Below are 16813 nucleotides of genomic sequence, written 5' to 3' on the forward strand. Positions count from 1 at the left end.
AAATGGGATCTCATTAAACTAAAGAGATCCCATTTGTCAATTTTGGCTTTTGTTGCCATTGCTTTTGGTGTTTTAGACATGAAGTCCTTGCCCACGCCTATGTCCTGAATGGTATTGCCTAGGTTTTCTTGTAGGATTTTAATGGTTTTAGGTCTAACATGTAAGTCTTTAATCCATCTTGAATTAATTTTTGTGTAAGGTGTAAGGAAGGGATCCAGTTTCAGCTTTCTACATATGGCTAGCCAGTTTTCCCAGCACCATTTATTAAATAGGGAATCCTTTCCCCATTGCTTGTTTTTGTCAGGTTTGTCAAAGATCAGATAGTTGTAGATATGCGGCATCATTTCTGAGGGCTCTGTTCTGTTCCATTGATCTATGTCTCTGTTGTGGTACCAGTACCATGCTGTTTTGGTTACTGTAGCCTTGTAGTATAGTTTGAAGTCAGGTAGCGTGATGCCTCCAGCTTTGTTCTTTTGGCTTAGGATTGACTTGGCGATGCGGGCTCTTTTTTGGTTCCATATGAACTTTAAAGTAGTTTTTTCCAATTCTGTGAAGAAAGTCATTGGTAGCTTGATGGGGATGGCATTGAATCTATAAATTACTTTGGGCAGTATGGCCATTTTCACGATATTGATTCTTCCAACCCATGAGCATGGAATGTTCTTCCATTTGTTTGTATCCTCTTTTATTTCATTGAGCAGTGGTTTGTAGTTCTCCTTGAAGAGGTCCTTCACATCCCTTGTAAGTTGGATTCCTAGGTATTTTATTCTCTTTGAAGCAATTGTGAATGGGAGTTCACTCATGATTTGGCTCTGTTTGTCTGTGATTGGTGTACAAGAATGCTTGTGATTTTTATACATTGATTTTGTATCCTGAGACTTTGCTGAAGTTGCTAATCAGCTTAAGCTTTCTCTTCTGATGAATTGCTTGTTTATATCTTTTGCCCGTGTTTGACAGGCTTTCCTTTTTCCTCCCTTTTCAGTTTGCAGGGGTTTCTTGTACATTCTTTTGTGTAAGTTATAGATATTTAAAATGTTTCCCCCCAGTGTACCACCCACGTGTTTAATTTGTCTCTGTTGTCTTCTGGCGGCAATGTAGTGTAGTGGTTAAACCCGAGGGCTCTCTCTTCAGCTCCTAAATTACTGATGTGACCTTGGACAAACTATTTAACCAACTTGTGCCTGACTCCTCACCTCTAAGATATAGTAATGACAGCTTCTACTTCTTATGGGCGTTAGGAAGATTAGGTTAATCAATACACATTAACAACTTTGCTTAGTAAATATTAAGCTTTATTTGTTGACCCCAAATCTTTAATTTTGATTTCGTTGAATCCATCAGTTTTTACTTTTCTGGTTTATGTTTTTTGGGGATTTTCCCAAAAATCCCCCAACATTTTCTTCTATTAATTTTATATTTTTATTTTTGCACTGATTTATTTATTTATTTATTTATTTTGTCTTGAGACAAGGTCTCGCTCTGTCACCCAGGCTAGAGTGCAGTGGTGTGATCATGGTTCACTGCAGCCTCAACCTCTGGGCTCAAGCAATCCTCCCACCTCAGTCTCCTGAGTAGCTGGGATTACAAGGCACACGCCACCACGCCCAAATAATTTTTAAATTTTTTGTAGAGATAGGGTCTTACCATGTTGCTTAGGTTGGTCTCAAACTCCTGGGCATAAATGATCTTCCTGCCTCAGCCTCCCAAAATGCTGGGATTATAGGCATGAGCCACTGTGCTCAGACCATTTATCCTTTAATGGTGTGAGGTAGGCCTCTAAATTTATTATTTTTCATGTAATAAGCCAATGCCTTTTCTAAATAATCCATCTTTTTGCAAGCAATATATCTTATGATTTCTTTTACTTTTAAATTCTATTTTCTCCAATATTAGTATTAGATTAAATATATTACATGTTAATATTAAAACTGCTGTCTCATCTTTCTTTGATCCATATTTGATTAGTTTATTATTTTTCCATCACTTCAACTTTTCTATATTTTTAAAAAACATGTCTCTTGAAAGTAATATTAATAAGTGATATTAATTACAAATAAGCTATTACTAATACTAATAATCAATAATAAATGCTAAAAGTCTCTGCCTTTTGATCTGTTTTAACTCTGACGTTTTAATAATTACATTATGTATAACATGATATATAACAGTATATAATCATCATCATATTAGAATGTGTAATAAATATTTCTGCCATCTGATTTCATGTTTTCCATTTACCATGGCTTCTTTTAGTTTATTCTTCTTTCCTACTTTCCACTGGCCATATCAAATTTAAAAGTTTGATAATATCCAGGGATGGGGAAGGTGCCTGGAAACAGCCACTGTTGGTGGGGCATAAAATGGTGCAAACATTTTGGAGGTAACTTGACAAATATCTATTAGAATTTAAAATGCACACGCTCTTTGATCCATCATTTCTACCTCCGGGAATGCATCCAATGGATAAGGACTTTTATTGTAACATTGTTTGTTGTAGTAAAAATCCACACTCTTTTCAACCTTCTGTACTATTTGAATTTCTTACTGTGAATATGTATCACTTTTATCATTAAAAACATACTATATAAAAATTATATGTATAATTTATATAGTGCCTTTGTATATATATTTATAATTTTTATATAGTACATATATAGGTGTTTATATATACTTGGAAAGGAGAGAAATTTAAAGATCTCACAAAGCCAAACAAAGAATTTCTGATGTCAAAAATCTGGGAACCTCTAACCTAATGTATCATTTTAATCATTTTCTAAATAATATTGTATCTCAACGAAATAAAAATAGGGTTTTCTCTACTCTTATATCATCTTTCATCTGATTTTCCAAAATTTCAATGTATAGTTTTTCTCATTTATTTCTACAGGTGGATTATCTAAGCTAGGAAGGAGTTAAAATAGCTTGACTAACTCCCCACAGTGAGTTAATGCAGCTATAGGCAGAACTCTGAGCTCTGATTGGCCACCATCACCTCTGGGAGGTGCACTCATCTAAGAGAAACATCAGTGACTTTCATTTATCAGTCACTGTTCAGTGTTTTGTATATCTGTATCAGGAGGAATACATTCTATTCGGAATTTATCAATAAATTTCATTTATTTTTAATTTAATAGACTATTTCAGTCCATTTTTGTGTGGCTACAACAAAGTACCTGAGACTGGGTAATTGATAAAAGAACAGAAGTTTATTTCTCATGGTTCTGGAGGCTAAGAGTCCAAGATCAAGAAGCCAGTAGAAGTGGTGTCTGTTGAGGGCTGCTCTCTGCTTTCAAGATGGCGCCTTGTTGCTGCATCCTCTCCAGAGGAGGAAAGCAATGTCCTTACGTGGAGGAAGAGATAGGAAGGCAACAGGGTGCTCCCTTCATCCCTGAGCCCTTTTATAAGGTGCTAATGCCATAGATGACTTAATCACCTCCCAAAGACCACACCTCTTAATATCACCACAATGGGGATTAAGTTTGAACATGGATTTTGGTGAGGAAACGAAGATTCAAACCATAGTGTGGACCTTTCAAACTGGCCAGTCATCTACATGGCTTAGTAATCAATGAAATTTGACAATTTTACTGGCTTTCTATTAGAAAGAATTGCATAACATTCCATGAAATTTTAATTTTGCATTGCATTCTTGAAACAGCCCTAGAAGCTTCAGAATGAAAGCAGTGGGAAGCGTGGGTTTGGAATAGACAGACTCGTTGAAGCCATGTTCCTGAGGTCTGGAAGCAAGGATTTGGTGATGGAATTCACAGAGTCAAGAGGGCTTCAGAACAGGGAGTCTAGGCAGCCCCCACTTCCAGCTTTGATTTATGTTCTGTTCAAACGAAACATCTTGCTTCCTGAATGACACTTTGGCTTAATTTCACCAGAGTAGCAATTCTTAATCCAAAGCAGTCAAGAAGAATTTGCTCAGTGGTCAAACAGCATTTTTCTGCTTGGAAACCATGAAGGTCCACTGTTGCACAATATTCTTGAGCAAACAAGGTAAAGGTGTCTACAGGAAAGAGGAAAACCAGTAAATGTACCAGACTAGGCTGGGGTCAGAACAATTCATTCACCTTACAACTGCCATTCCAGTCTAGTCCCAAGGTGGCAGATTTAATTTTGGTTAATTCTCAACTTTTCAGGAATATATTATTCACTACTTCCTCTATGCCGCCAAAGCACTTAGTCCATATTTTCGTTAATGTATTAGCCACATTCTGTCATTGTTAATAATTTGTTCACCTATTTCCACAAATAGACTTTAAGCCCTTGAGGGTAGTGACTGTGTCTTCATCTTCATATTTTTCCAAGTCAAATGGAATGCCTGGCACATATTAGGTACTACATATTCTCTAAAGAATAAAGTTATAAACCAATGACTGAAGTCTACTTATATTCTGATTATGTAGTTACAAGATACTTTGAAAGAATAAATATAACATTCACCAATGCAAAGATTCAAAACAGGTGTGTGATATAATATTAGAAGATAAGGTACAGCAAGGGGCTCTTTTTTGGCTCAAAAAGAAAAATCTAAATCAAATCTAAATCGTTATCTCTAGATTTGGACAAGTTACAGCAACTTTCATTCCAATTATTCATTACCTAAACTCCTGGCCACTTGGGTGACTGGAATGTCAAAGGCATACAAGTTTGCATTATTTAAAAATATTTTCTTAAAGCTCTTTGGGATATTAGTAAGGTCACAGAAAAAGCCAGTGTCACAGGTCAATTCAAATCCTCTCTTTTCATTCACAAAATTTTCCTTTATGAGAGGAAATCTTTTGAATTATTACCCACTTTGAATCATTAACCCTAATAATTTGTTTACTAAATGTAAATTTTTTTTTTTTTTTTTTTGAGTCTGGATCTCGCTTTGTTGGCCAGGCTGGAGTATAGTGGCACCATCACAACTCACTGCAGCCTCAACTTGCTGGGCTGAAGCATTCCTCCCACCTCAGCCTCACAAGTAGCTGGGACTTCAGGTGTGCACCATCATGCCTGGCCACTATTTTAATTTTTCGTAGAGACAGGGTCTCACTAGGTTGCCTAGGTTGGTTTTGAACTTCTGAGCTCAAGTAATCCTCCCACCCTGGCCTCCCAAAGTGCTGAGATTACAACCATGAGCCACCACATCCAGCCTGAATGTACATTTCTTATTTCAAATTAATTTAATGAACAAAATAATGCCAGTTATAATATATCTCTAAATTTCAGTTACTCCCACTACTCATTTATATAATGGCAACGTAGAAGGAGAATTTATATACTAATAGCATATTCACAGGCCTCTGTGTTGAAAGGAACTTGTATTTCAAGTGAGGGGTAAAACATCTTTTATCAAGACAGTAGGGAGGAATTAATTTGAATTAATGGGATTTTAGGAATGGATCTTTAGACAATTGGGTATAATTGGTTAATAATTTTTAGAGTTGGAAATAATTAGATCATAACTTCTAACAGAGAAAACCTCCAGACTAGATGAGTAGTGTTCTTTACTCTGAGATTCAGTATCAACATTTGCACTGCTTACTCATCAAGGAGACTTGAGGATGGGGGCAAGCACAGAAGACAGTAAGAGACACCTGCCACACAGCATCTCAAAAGGTCTATGTTAGGACTCAGGAGAAACAGATGAAATGAAAATCATGATCAATAAGATCAGGTACTTTGGTTTCTTAGATGTAATGATGGCATTTATGAGAAAGGACTGATATGGACCTAAAGGAGAGAAGAGTGGGGCCTGGGAAATGATGCAGAGAAAAGGATACCTGGTTCTAGGGATCAGCGGACTGTCCCTCACCCCCAAATTTAGGGGTGGTTTGAAAAATAAGAGAAGCACTTTGAGTGGTAGTCCTTGAATTCCCAGGGGGGACCAAGGGCTCCACCCAACATGACTGGAAGCTTTGTGATATAACTGGCACTTTGACATTCCCGCTGCGAGGCAATTCTGTTTTGTTAAGATGCTGGTCATTTTCTAAATGGGAACATCAAGCCACCTGTCTTTCTAGATTTTGCCTGCCAAAGGACTGCCATCTCATGAGCAAGAATATTTCTCCTAGACTGAGACTGTACTAAGCTTAGGGCCCTCCAGATATCTAGATGGGTGGAGGGGGAAGGATGAGCTTCTGGAACTGTTCCTAGCTAGTGAGACAGAGCAGGGGCCCCTCTTGGGGACCTGCAGCCACCTCACCCCCCAACAAGAATGGAATTAAAGGAAAATCTTGAGTTCCTTCAAGGGAAGTTGCAGGCACTTAGCTAGCCCTGAGAAGTAAATGAGCAACTTGATAAGCAAGAAGGTAATAGTAGCTTAAACAGTATCCAAGGACGTTAGAATCACGAAATGTTTGGCTCCTCTACAGAAACTAAAGATAACATCTTAACCTATGTCCCTTAGTTGTTTTTCAGAATCCTAGAACCCCCCACCCCCACCCAAATGGATCTCCACCAGATAAGGGGTAACCAAAGACTGAACTCTTTGTTCTAAATTTCTTCCTGAGGGGCCTTGAGGAGGTCACCTCTCTGGCCCAGAACATTCTACTAATCCCAAATTTTTAGATGACACTTTGCCTTCTTAACTAATTGCAAATCAGAAAATCTTTGAATCCACTTATGATCTTGCTTGGGCTCTTGCTTGCAGATATCCCACCTTTTGAGGTCAAGCCAATGTATAGCATCCACGTATTGATTTAATGACTTTGCCTGCAACCTCTGCCCCCTGTCTTAAAAAGCCTTTATCCTTAAGCCATCTGGAGGTTTGACTCTTAAGCAATAGCTGCCAATTGTCCTTGCCTAGCACCCTGCGAATAAACGCCTTCCTTTCTCCTGCTGCAAACCTCAGTGTGGATATCTCATCTTACTGCGCCGGGCAGCTGGAGTCCAGTTTGGTTTGATAACATTAGGGGCTGGGAGAGTATGCATTCCTATTATAGTCACAATAAGACCCTAATGCTTGAGGTAACTTGGATGAGTTCCTTGCAGCTGAAGGAGTTGAACGAGAGTGTGTGTCTTTCCATTGCACCATTCCTGATGTCCAAATTATATTTATTGATGGAAACTGAATTAAGTTTAACTGACTTCCTGCCTTTTCCTCAAGGATGGAATCTGTGAGAGAATTGTTGCTGCTGCTACTGATGATGATCAAGATATTTAAATTGAACCGCATTTTAAGGTTTTAGTCCTTTATTTCATAACAACCACTGTGAGGTAAATAGGTAGCTACAATTACACATTCCAGCTAAGGTAGCCTCCCAAATTCCCAGAGGTTATCTAGGCATGCAAATTAAATTTAGCTGAATGCAAATGCACTTCCCTGCTTTGTTTCAATGTCCTGCAAATGAGAAAAAAAAAAAAAAAAAAAAAAGAGAAAAGGCCTTTAAAACATTTTCCATCTTTCTTCCTTTTCCATATCTTTCTGACTGGGGTAGTTCAAATTAGCATAACTCTAAGATACTATTTTAGATCACTTCTTCAAGTCAGTGCTCTTAAGACTGATATTGTCAAAGGGCAAAGGCTAAACCTGATATATATGTGCTGCTGCAGCCCCTGTAACAGAGCCTGGAACTCACTTAATTTTTTTTTTTAAGTGTGCCTGATCTTACAGATCCAAATGCCCAGTTCAGAGTTGTTAGATTGGAAGACTGTACACTTATTCCAATGATTCTACCATTAATCTAATCCCTTTTGGAATTCTCTTATTGGAATTCCTATCCTAGACCAAGGCATGTGGTTTGAAAGATTTACTGGTGGCAAACTTTGGTTTTGCGAGAGAATCTGCTATTTAGAGAATGCAAAAGGCATCTGGTGCCCAGTCTGGTAAATAAGTTGAGTAATCTAACTTTTTAATCTCATTCATATGTGATTAGAAATGAACAAGACTAATTTTCTGATGTATGTCTCCATAAACTATATCTGAAAGCAATTCCAAAACAAATTTTACAGATGTTTCGAAGAATGGTGGTACCGCTGGACTATGTGTGTCTAGGTGGGCAACCACCTTAAATGGAATTGCATTCCTATTATGCATATTTTTAAAAAATCTTACAAAGTTTTGAGACTAAAAAACAAAATTCCAAGCGGTCCTTATTCCATATTCATGGGCACTGCCTGGAGTGGGCCTGATTGTTGTGATGAGTTTGAGTTTGTGGCCATTCTTGCTGGTCCTTCAAGGTAGAAGAAAGGATGGTGCTGGTACCTTGGCTGCTTGAGCCAATTATGTTTTTACTGGAATTGGAGTAACAAGCTTCTGTGCTACCTATTAACTTCCTACATGCTGAGATGAGAATAGCTTGAAGCTGTGGAAAAATGCTGATATACTTAAAATAAAGAACCAAAATAGCCATATAAACAAACCTCAGGGAATTTTAACCAAGAAATTACTGCCAAATAAATCTACAGCCAGTCAAAATGCTGAATATTTTATTTTGAAAAGGAACTATATTTTTAGTCTCTGCCATGCTTGTCAAGACTCCACCGTAATAATAAACTAAACCATTCATTTAAAAAAAAAGATGGACGTGACCTTTTTCACAAACCCAATTAGCCACACCATGCATTAGTGGAGACAGAAATGCACAAGTGACTGTTGGCGATCATAAACACGAGGTCGGGGCATTTGTAGTTCATAACAAGGAATAAGAAACATCTACTGTCAGATGGGAGTTCCACCAAAACTGTTGGCTTCTGTGGGCCCTTCCCACAAGAACAAAAGATGAGCTGAAAAATAAAAGTCAACTCTGGTCATGTTTCATGGCAGTTCAGTAATCTTTTCTTCTCTCTTTTCTTCTTGAATGTTCATTTTATTGCGCTCACTGTTGTGAGGTGAAAGGCTGAAGAAACTAATTATAAAAACAATATGCATCCATCTTAGATAATTTGGAAAATAAGCCAATAATAAAAAAGAAAAGAAAAATTACCCATCCCTCACCATACAGAAGTAATCACTGCTGACATTTTGCTATATTGCCTTCTTATCTTCTTTAAATGCATTATAGGTAAATAATTTAAAATACAATTAGGAGGATGCATATGATATTGTCTTTTTCCCTTAGCATATTATAAACATTTTCCTATGTTAGTAAATAGTCTTCCAACAGATAATTTTTGAAGGCTGCACAATAGCCAACCATATGCATAGAACATAAATTTGTCATTGGAATTCCTATTAATAGATATACAACTTCTTTTCATTTATATTAATACATATCTATAATGAATATCTCTTTATAATGTTTTGTGTACTTGTATTAGTCTGTTTTCACACTGCTGATAAAGACATACCTGAGACTGGGTAATTTATAAAAGAAAGAGGTTTAATGGACTCACATTTCCACAAGGCTGGGGAGGCCTCACGATCACGGCCGAAGATGAAGGAAGGGCAAAGGGATGTCTTACGTGGGAGAAGACAAGACAGCGTGTGCAGGGAAACTCCCCTTTATAGACCCATCAGATCTTGTGAGACTTATTTACTATCACGAGAGCAGCACAAGAAAGGTCCACCCTCATGACTCAGTTACCTCCCACGGGGTCCCACCCATGACACGTGGGAATTATGAGAGCTACAGTTAGAGATTTGGGTGGGGACATAGCCAAACCATTATCAGTACTGTTATGATTGTTTCCTTAGTATGCATTCTGAGAAGTGGAATTCCTAAGTCAAAGGATTCTGTGCAGGTTTTAGCTAGTAAGTTTTTTGTTAAAAATAAATGATGCTTCTACTAATATGTTGAAAACTGTTGTAATAATTACCCCCCTCTATTTACTTTTCTTTCAAAGATAAGCATTATCCCTTGAACCTCAGGATTATCAGTCCCATCTCTACTGGGTGCTGCCATATAAAACCAAACATGATATACATACAGGTTCACTGAGATGGACAATGTGTCTCTCACCTCCCTGTCTGCCAGAAGGAATATGGTGGAATTTGCTACGGGATTCAAATGTATATCCAAGAAATGTGACAAATACTTTTAGGGTGCCTGAAAAGGTCAACCTCCATCCTTAGACAGGTGTCTGCATAAGCTTTGCTGAACAATGGGGCTGGGCATTTTATTTTTATAACATGTAGATCACGGATATATGACTCTACCTAAAGCACTCAGATAGAAATCACGAAAGTTTGACTTAAGAGGCTACAAGACTATATTCCATGAAGGTGACTTCTTCTAGAAGACTAAGCTGAAGCAGCCTTTTTGGGCCATGAGGACTGGTGATGAAGCAGAGAGAGCCAGAGGCAATCTGCAAAGGAAGCCAGAGGAAGGAGCAAAGGCACAGAGGGAAGCAGAGAGACATTGGGGTGGGATAGGGAAGGGAGAGAAAAATAGAGCAAGCGTTTAGTTACCAAAGATTTGACTTCCTGTGTATATTCTTCAAGCTTCATGAAATACTCCTCTCATCTTGCAGTAAGTTCCCTTTTACTCAAGCTGACTGAAAAGTGAGCAAGTTATCCTGACCCAAACAATGGGACTGATGTTGATCAGTCTTCCCACTGTGGCAATCTCAGGCACATGCTCTTTGTTATATGGCTAGGTGCTGGTCAGTATCTATTTTTTAAAAGAAGAATGTATAACTGCTGAATGTACCTTAATTTGAAAATGTTGTGTTTTTTCCCTGTAGATAGGTCATATTGGTCAGACCACATGCTGACATGTGAATTTGTTCCCACCAAATGAGTCAGTTGAGATTTTAAAAAGCAAAAACAAAAAACCCAAACACCTCCCAATTGTTCTGGAGGATAAAAAAATGAGCTAGTTGGTCTTACTGGCTTGTACTAACAAAAAATAGCCCAAAAAACCTGGCTTCAGTATATTTAAAACAATAACATTAGCTCTTTCTGCTATCCCAGTGGGAACAGAGTTGTAATAAACTGCACATTGTCTGGATTGGTGTGATTTTAACCTGGTAGCGGGATAAAAAATATTTGCTACATGGTTTAAAGTTGAAGTGGCAAGAACAAAGTACTTTCTTATTCATATTTTCTTAAGAAGCTCTCTGTGCATAGAAGAGTGTGAGCCTGGGATGGGACAGGTGAGACACACTTTGAGGGATGTCAGCTCCTGCTCATTGCTACCTAGATAACGTATACACTAGAACTAAGACAAGACTCTGGGGAGGCTGGAGTGGCTTTGGCTTTTGCTTTTATTTTGGAATAGCAAAATATAGATGAGGAGAAGATGATGCAATTTTTATAGGAGAAAAGAGTGAAGGGACAGGGTGAGGAAACAGCAGAAGTTGCTGTTTCTCTTTCCCCATCTTCTTCCAAAACTGAAATACTGAAGTATCTTAGGCACAGTTTTCTGTGAAAATGCACAGAGATGGTGTCTTAGTCTGTTTGGAGCTGCTGTAAAAGGACACCCAGAGGCTGGGTATTTTATAAAGAACAGAAATTTATTTCTTATAGTTCTGAAGGCTGAACATCCAGAATTGAGGGACCAGCATCTTGTGAGGGCCTTCTTGCTGTGTCACCCCATGGCAGGAGCAGAAGGGCAAGAGAATGGGGACACATGGAAGAAAGCAAGCAAGAGAGGGCCAAATTCGCTTTTCTAATAAACCCGCTGTCACAATAATGAACCTACTCACAAGATAGCAGCATTAATCCATTCATGAGGGCAGAGCTCTCATGACCTAATCACCTCTTAAAAGTCCCACTTCTCAGCTTTGTTGCATTGGGGATTAAGTTTCCAACACTTGCACTTTGGGGGACACATTTAAACTACAGCAGATGGAGATGTGCATGTGGGAGGATCATGAGGAAGCACTCTTGGAAAGAGCATCTGTGAGGAAATAAATGAAGCAGGGTTGGGAAAGGCAGAAGTGAAGCTGCAATACAGCTACAACAGAGGTCTCAGCTGATCCCATGGTTTCTGGAGCTGGGCTGGCCCTTCAGAGTTAGCTCAAATTAAGGCAAGGGGAGTGGTCCTTATAATCTGCATTATCTACCAGTCATTGGATGTGGGCTGCTCCTGTGTCTTCAGCGGGGGTCATAACCTTGGGCAAAGCAGCTTCCTTCTACTGAGAACTTTTCCTGTGGAGGTTCAATTGTGAGCTGTTGGCAGACAACGCTCCTGACAGCTAGAAGCAAATGCCTCATCCAAGGGGATCTGAGCAGTGCACCACAGTAGCCACTGGAGTCCACACCTCCCACCAGTTGGGGCCACTTGCTTCATATAGTAAGTTTATACTAACTGGGATAAACTCCTCCAGGGCTCCTGGATAACTCTGCCAAAGATATGTTATTAGGATAAACTATAGCCCCTGCTACTGCACCTGGTCCTGAGGCTTCAACTTATACACATTGTCTTTCCTATGACCCGTCCTTGATTCCCTTCACCCTTGGCTAGCACCTGTCTTGGTCGAGGTGTCTTATCTGGTGTGAGCAGACTTCATTCCTGAGAGGTCTGAGCCCCTGGCCACAATGCCCTGCTTAGGCTGTGGCTGCTGCATTTGCCGATTTATCACTAAAATTAGGCCTGGAAGTATAAAGAGATGCTTCATTATATCACTTGGGTGCCCAATATATTCCTTCCTGCCCTATTGTATCACTTCAGTCACACCTGTGATGATCTGGGCCACTTTACCCAGATAATTTACAGCATCCAGGATGATGACATTTTCCTTGTCTGCTGGTCTCTTGGCATGAGGCTCTTGCAGTAACTGGGTGGCAGCTACAGTTTAAGGTTTACTGAGACTCTTACTTTGTTCCCTGGTGGAAGCGTTGCCCTCTGGGGATCAGGATCTCTAGACCACAGAGCCAACTGTTGCAGGGATGGGCAATTTCAAGTCCCCATGCTGGAGTTGTGATAAACAGGGCTGCTCCTACTTCCACCCCTTGGTTCCTCCTGGACCTGGGTTATAGAATACATCAGGGGACACAGCTCAGTAATGTTTATTGATTTAGGATGTATACAGCATTCTGGAGAAGAGTGCTCCATATTTGCAGAGTGTCACTTCTAAACTAGTGCCTCAGCTGCACCTTCATAAAGCTGTTTAATTTTTATCAGGCACCAATGTGCTAGGTGGGACTGTATGTGATAGACTGCAGTGGATCCCGTGGTTATGTGCCCACTGCTATACTTCCTTTGTTGCATAGTAAGACCCTTCTCCAAGACGATGTTAAGCAAGATCCCATATCAATTGGTCCAACACTCAGTAAGGCCTGTGATCATGGTGATGGCTGAGGCTTGGCAGGCAGGAGAGCAAACTTGAAATACATATTTGCTCTCAGTCAATATGAATGACTGCTCATTCCTGGGTAGAAATGGTCCAGTGAAGTCAAGTTGTCACCAAGTGGCTGATCTCCTTGAGGGATGGTGCCAAACTAGGGTCTCAGTGTTGGCTTTGTTCCCGTAAAGTTGGTTGCAGCAATAGCAGGACTATTGGGCCCAAATATAGCCTGCATGCCTGCCCCCATGGCCTCTGTCCATGAGCCCATTGTGCCAACATTTGGCATAGCTGGTGACAGAAGCTGGCTGTTGTCAACGGGTCAAATCATTCCATCTCCTTGGTTGTTTAGTGAGTCTTCTATGATGAATGTTCTGTGATGGACATTAACATGGGAAACAAAGTCCCTCCCACGTGGTTTCTGCTCCCCTATGTCCATCTGCAGCCTCTTCTCCAGACCCCCTGTCTCTGACCTTCCAAACTTTCTTTTGACAGATCCAACCAACCAGTCACATGGTTTATCACTGTCCATGAAACCACCTATCATCTTGACTCGAGCTACTCTCTTACCACATCGTGGATGACTAAGTGTGCTGCCTAAAGCTCTGCTCACTGGGAGATCCCTCCCCACTGCTGCTTTCAGTGCCATTTGTGAGACGGGCTGTGACACAGAAGCCACCCGTTTTTAGCTTGTACTCACACACCAAGACAACCATCCATTGGTGAGCCCTGCTCAGCCTTTTAAAAAATTCCTTTAGCTTCTCATAAGCAATCTCCCTCCCCCACACAGCTGTATTGGTGAGCTCAGGGAGAGTGCATGTGTGGTACTATTAGATGTCATGTGGTGTTGGGCCACCTCTTCATGCAGCTTCATTGAGTGCTCTGATCCTGATGCACCACTTCCGTCTTATGATGCATTGCTGTTGGGCGTGCCACTGAGCTTCTTAGTGAGTCTTGCTCCCTTCTAACCAGCTCTGTCCTTGCTGCTCAGGGGAACAGGCTTTTTGGCTGCATGTGGAAGATCCATTCTGGCATGCTCACCTCTACAAGCCTCTTCTCCCCTTCACTGTTTGCTGCAGCAGCTCTAGCATTTCTCCTACATTTATTGCAAATGCATTTTCCAAGAGGTTGAGAGCCTCCTAGCAGCATATCAGCATCATCTTCTGGGATCCTTGCAGGAGTGTTGAATTCTGAATTACAAGATGATGCTCCCATATCAATGAGCCCTGCCCCGCTTATCTGAGTTGATCTTCTCTTCCTTCATGCATCAACTTGGGATCCAGCCCCATGCATGTCCCTCAAACCCCAGCTCTAGCTAGCACTGGTCGGCTAGGTCCTGTGGCTTTTTTTAAGCATAGAGACCATGTCCTGGCTTAACAAGCTCAGCACTTCCCATGCTGGCTCATGTGACTTGATCCTGTGTATTGGTGTGATGTCCAGGAAGACAGATAGGGTAGATCCTGAAAGGCTCACGTGCTGTCTTTAAGTTAGAGGATCCTGTAATGTCTTCAAGCAAGAGGTCAATGTCAGTCTTAGTAGAAGGCAGTAGACTACTTCTGCAATCCAGGAGCACCAAAAGCCTCTGGATTTTTAAAGTTCTTGAGCACATCAAGCCAAATCTTCACATTGCAAGTCTTAGGGTCCCCTACACATTCTCAATTTTTTGTAAATAGAATCGTATGATTTTTGGCAATTCTGTATCCTCCATTTTCCACACAAAAATATTTCCAGGATATCTTTCTGTGTCAACATACATACATTTATGTTAGGTTAAACTATATGAAAAGACAGATATTCAAATGTTTTGAACCTGCAAAAATGGCACTAGAGTTTAACCGAATGGAACTTGTTGTTCCTGCAGAATTCCCATTTTGGTAAATAGCTGTTCCATCTTTCTGGTTGCTTAGGCCAGAAACCCTGGAGTCATTTTTTTCCTCCTTATTTTTTTCTCAGACCTCTAAACCAATGTGGCAGCAAATTCCATCTACTCTACCTTCAAAATGTATCCAGATCTTACTCAAACTGTGTCACCTTCATGGCTACCACTCTGAATCATCATTTCTCACCTGGGTTATTCTAATAGCCTCCTAACTGGTGACCTTTCTACTGCCTTTATCTTCCTTCTAGCCATACTTTAAAAAATATGTTTTAAATATTTTGTAGAGATGGGGTCTCTCCATGATGACCAGGCTGGTCTCAAACTCCTAGCCTCAAGTGATTCTCCACCCTTGGCCTCCTAAAGTGCTGGTATTGCAGGCATGAGGCACTGTGCCCAGCCCCTTCTACCCAATCTTAACAAAGGAGCCAGAGGGATCCTGTAAAACATAAATAAGATCATGGCTGTTGTCTGCTCAGAATTGTCCAAAGATCTCCCATGTCACTTAGAATAAAAGCTAAACTCTGTGACAAGCCCTGTGTAACTTGGCATCTCTGATCTTGTTGATCCTCTAGTTTACTTCTCTGCTGCTCACTTTCTTCTCTTATTCAACCAGTCTCCTTTCTGTTCCTTGGGCACATCCGGCTTGCTCCTGCCTCAGCACCCTTGCATCTGCTGTTCCATAAGTCTAGAAGGCAGCTTACCCTAATGTCCATATGGCTCTCCCTTTTCTCCTTCACATTTTTACTCAAATGTCACCTTCCCTCATCTCCCTATTTTAAATGGCATCCTTCTTTGGCCTCCCTAGTCCTCTTGCCTGCTTTATTTGTATCCATAGTGCTTCTTGACATCTAACATATAATATATTTTCCTCACTTATTTTGTTTACTGTCTCTCTCCACTAGAGTGTAAGGTCAAGGAGAGCAGAACATTTTGCCGGCTTTGTTTACCTCTGAAGAAACTAGAATAGTGCCTGACATACAGTAACCATTCAAAAAAAAATGTTGACTGAAAGAATGGATGAATGGATCATTCTTAATGACTTCATCATCTGTATAGATCTTAATTTACCCAGTTCACTCACTGGTGGACATTTGTTTCGATTTGTTTCCATCATGAAAAAAGCATGCTCAGATATCCTTGTGAAAACATTTTTGGGGACAATCTTCTAATTCTAATGGAACTGATGTTTCCCAAAAGAGAAAATGGAGTTTAGTAACCGTAACAACACTAATAAACAGAATTTCATTGTTTTGACTTTATCTTAGGGCTACAAAGCTTGCAAAATACACATGAGAAAATAGATGTCAACTGAAGAACCACAAATAAATTTCTTCTCAAAACGTCGAGGTGAGGTTTGTGTGAAGGCATGCCGAAGTACATGAAGGAAGTTAAAAGAAAAGTTCTTATCTTTCTCCTGTGTACAATCCATCCTCCCTCTTTGTTATTTACTGTCTTGGCAACAGCCGAGAAACTTTAATTTCACTTTGACTCCTCTTTAATCCCCATCACCACAATCCATCATAAGGTGTCATCTTCGTGTGTGAATGCTGGTGCTTATCATCTCTTACATTTTTTTCTTTTCTATATTTCCCTTCCCAGTCCCTGCCTGCCCTATTCAGCTCTCATCTTAGCTGAATCCCTGCAAAGCTAAAAGCTAAAAGAAAAGCTGAAAGAATCATTTCCCCAAACTATTTCCCCAAATTCCGTACCCAGAGGGATTCTAATCTGGAAACCTTCTTGCAGAATGAACCCATGTCATCCGGGGTCTGGAGC

The 16813-nt window shown here is 40.1% G+C and overlaps 1 protein-coding gene across 2 annotated transcripts in view; it reads right to left on the reverse strand.

Moving 5' to 3' along the window:
- Window positions 1-16813, reverse strand: part of LOC116463124 (uronyl 2-sulfotransferase) — a 442893-nt gene that overhangs the window by 10017 nt on the left and 416063 nt on the right. Inside the window, exon 14 of one of the 2 annotated variants that reach the window (XR_004246582.2) lies at window positions 10012-10239. The exons of the other annotated variant lie outside the window; for it this stretch is intronic. The gene's annotated coding sequence lies outside the window, so the exon portion shown is untranslated. Of the gene's footprint in view, window positions 1-10011; window positions 10240-16813 lie in introns of those variants that run through there. 2 annotated transcript variants of the gene reach the window in all.

The sequence above is a fragment of the Hylobates moloch genome, unplaced genomic scaffold (assembly GCF_009828535.3).
Source record: "Hylobates moloch isolate HMO894 unplaced genomic scaffold, HMol_V3 SCAFFOLD_26, whole genome shotgun sequence".
In the NCBI taxonomy this organism is placed as follows: Eukaryota; Metazoa; Chordata; class Mammalia; order Primates; family Hylobatidae; genus Hylobates; species Hylobates moloch.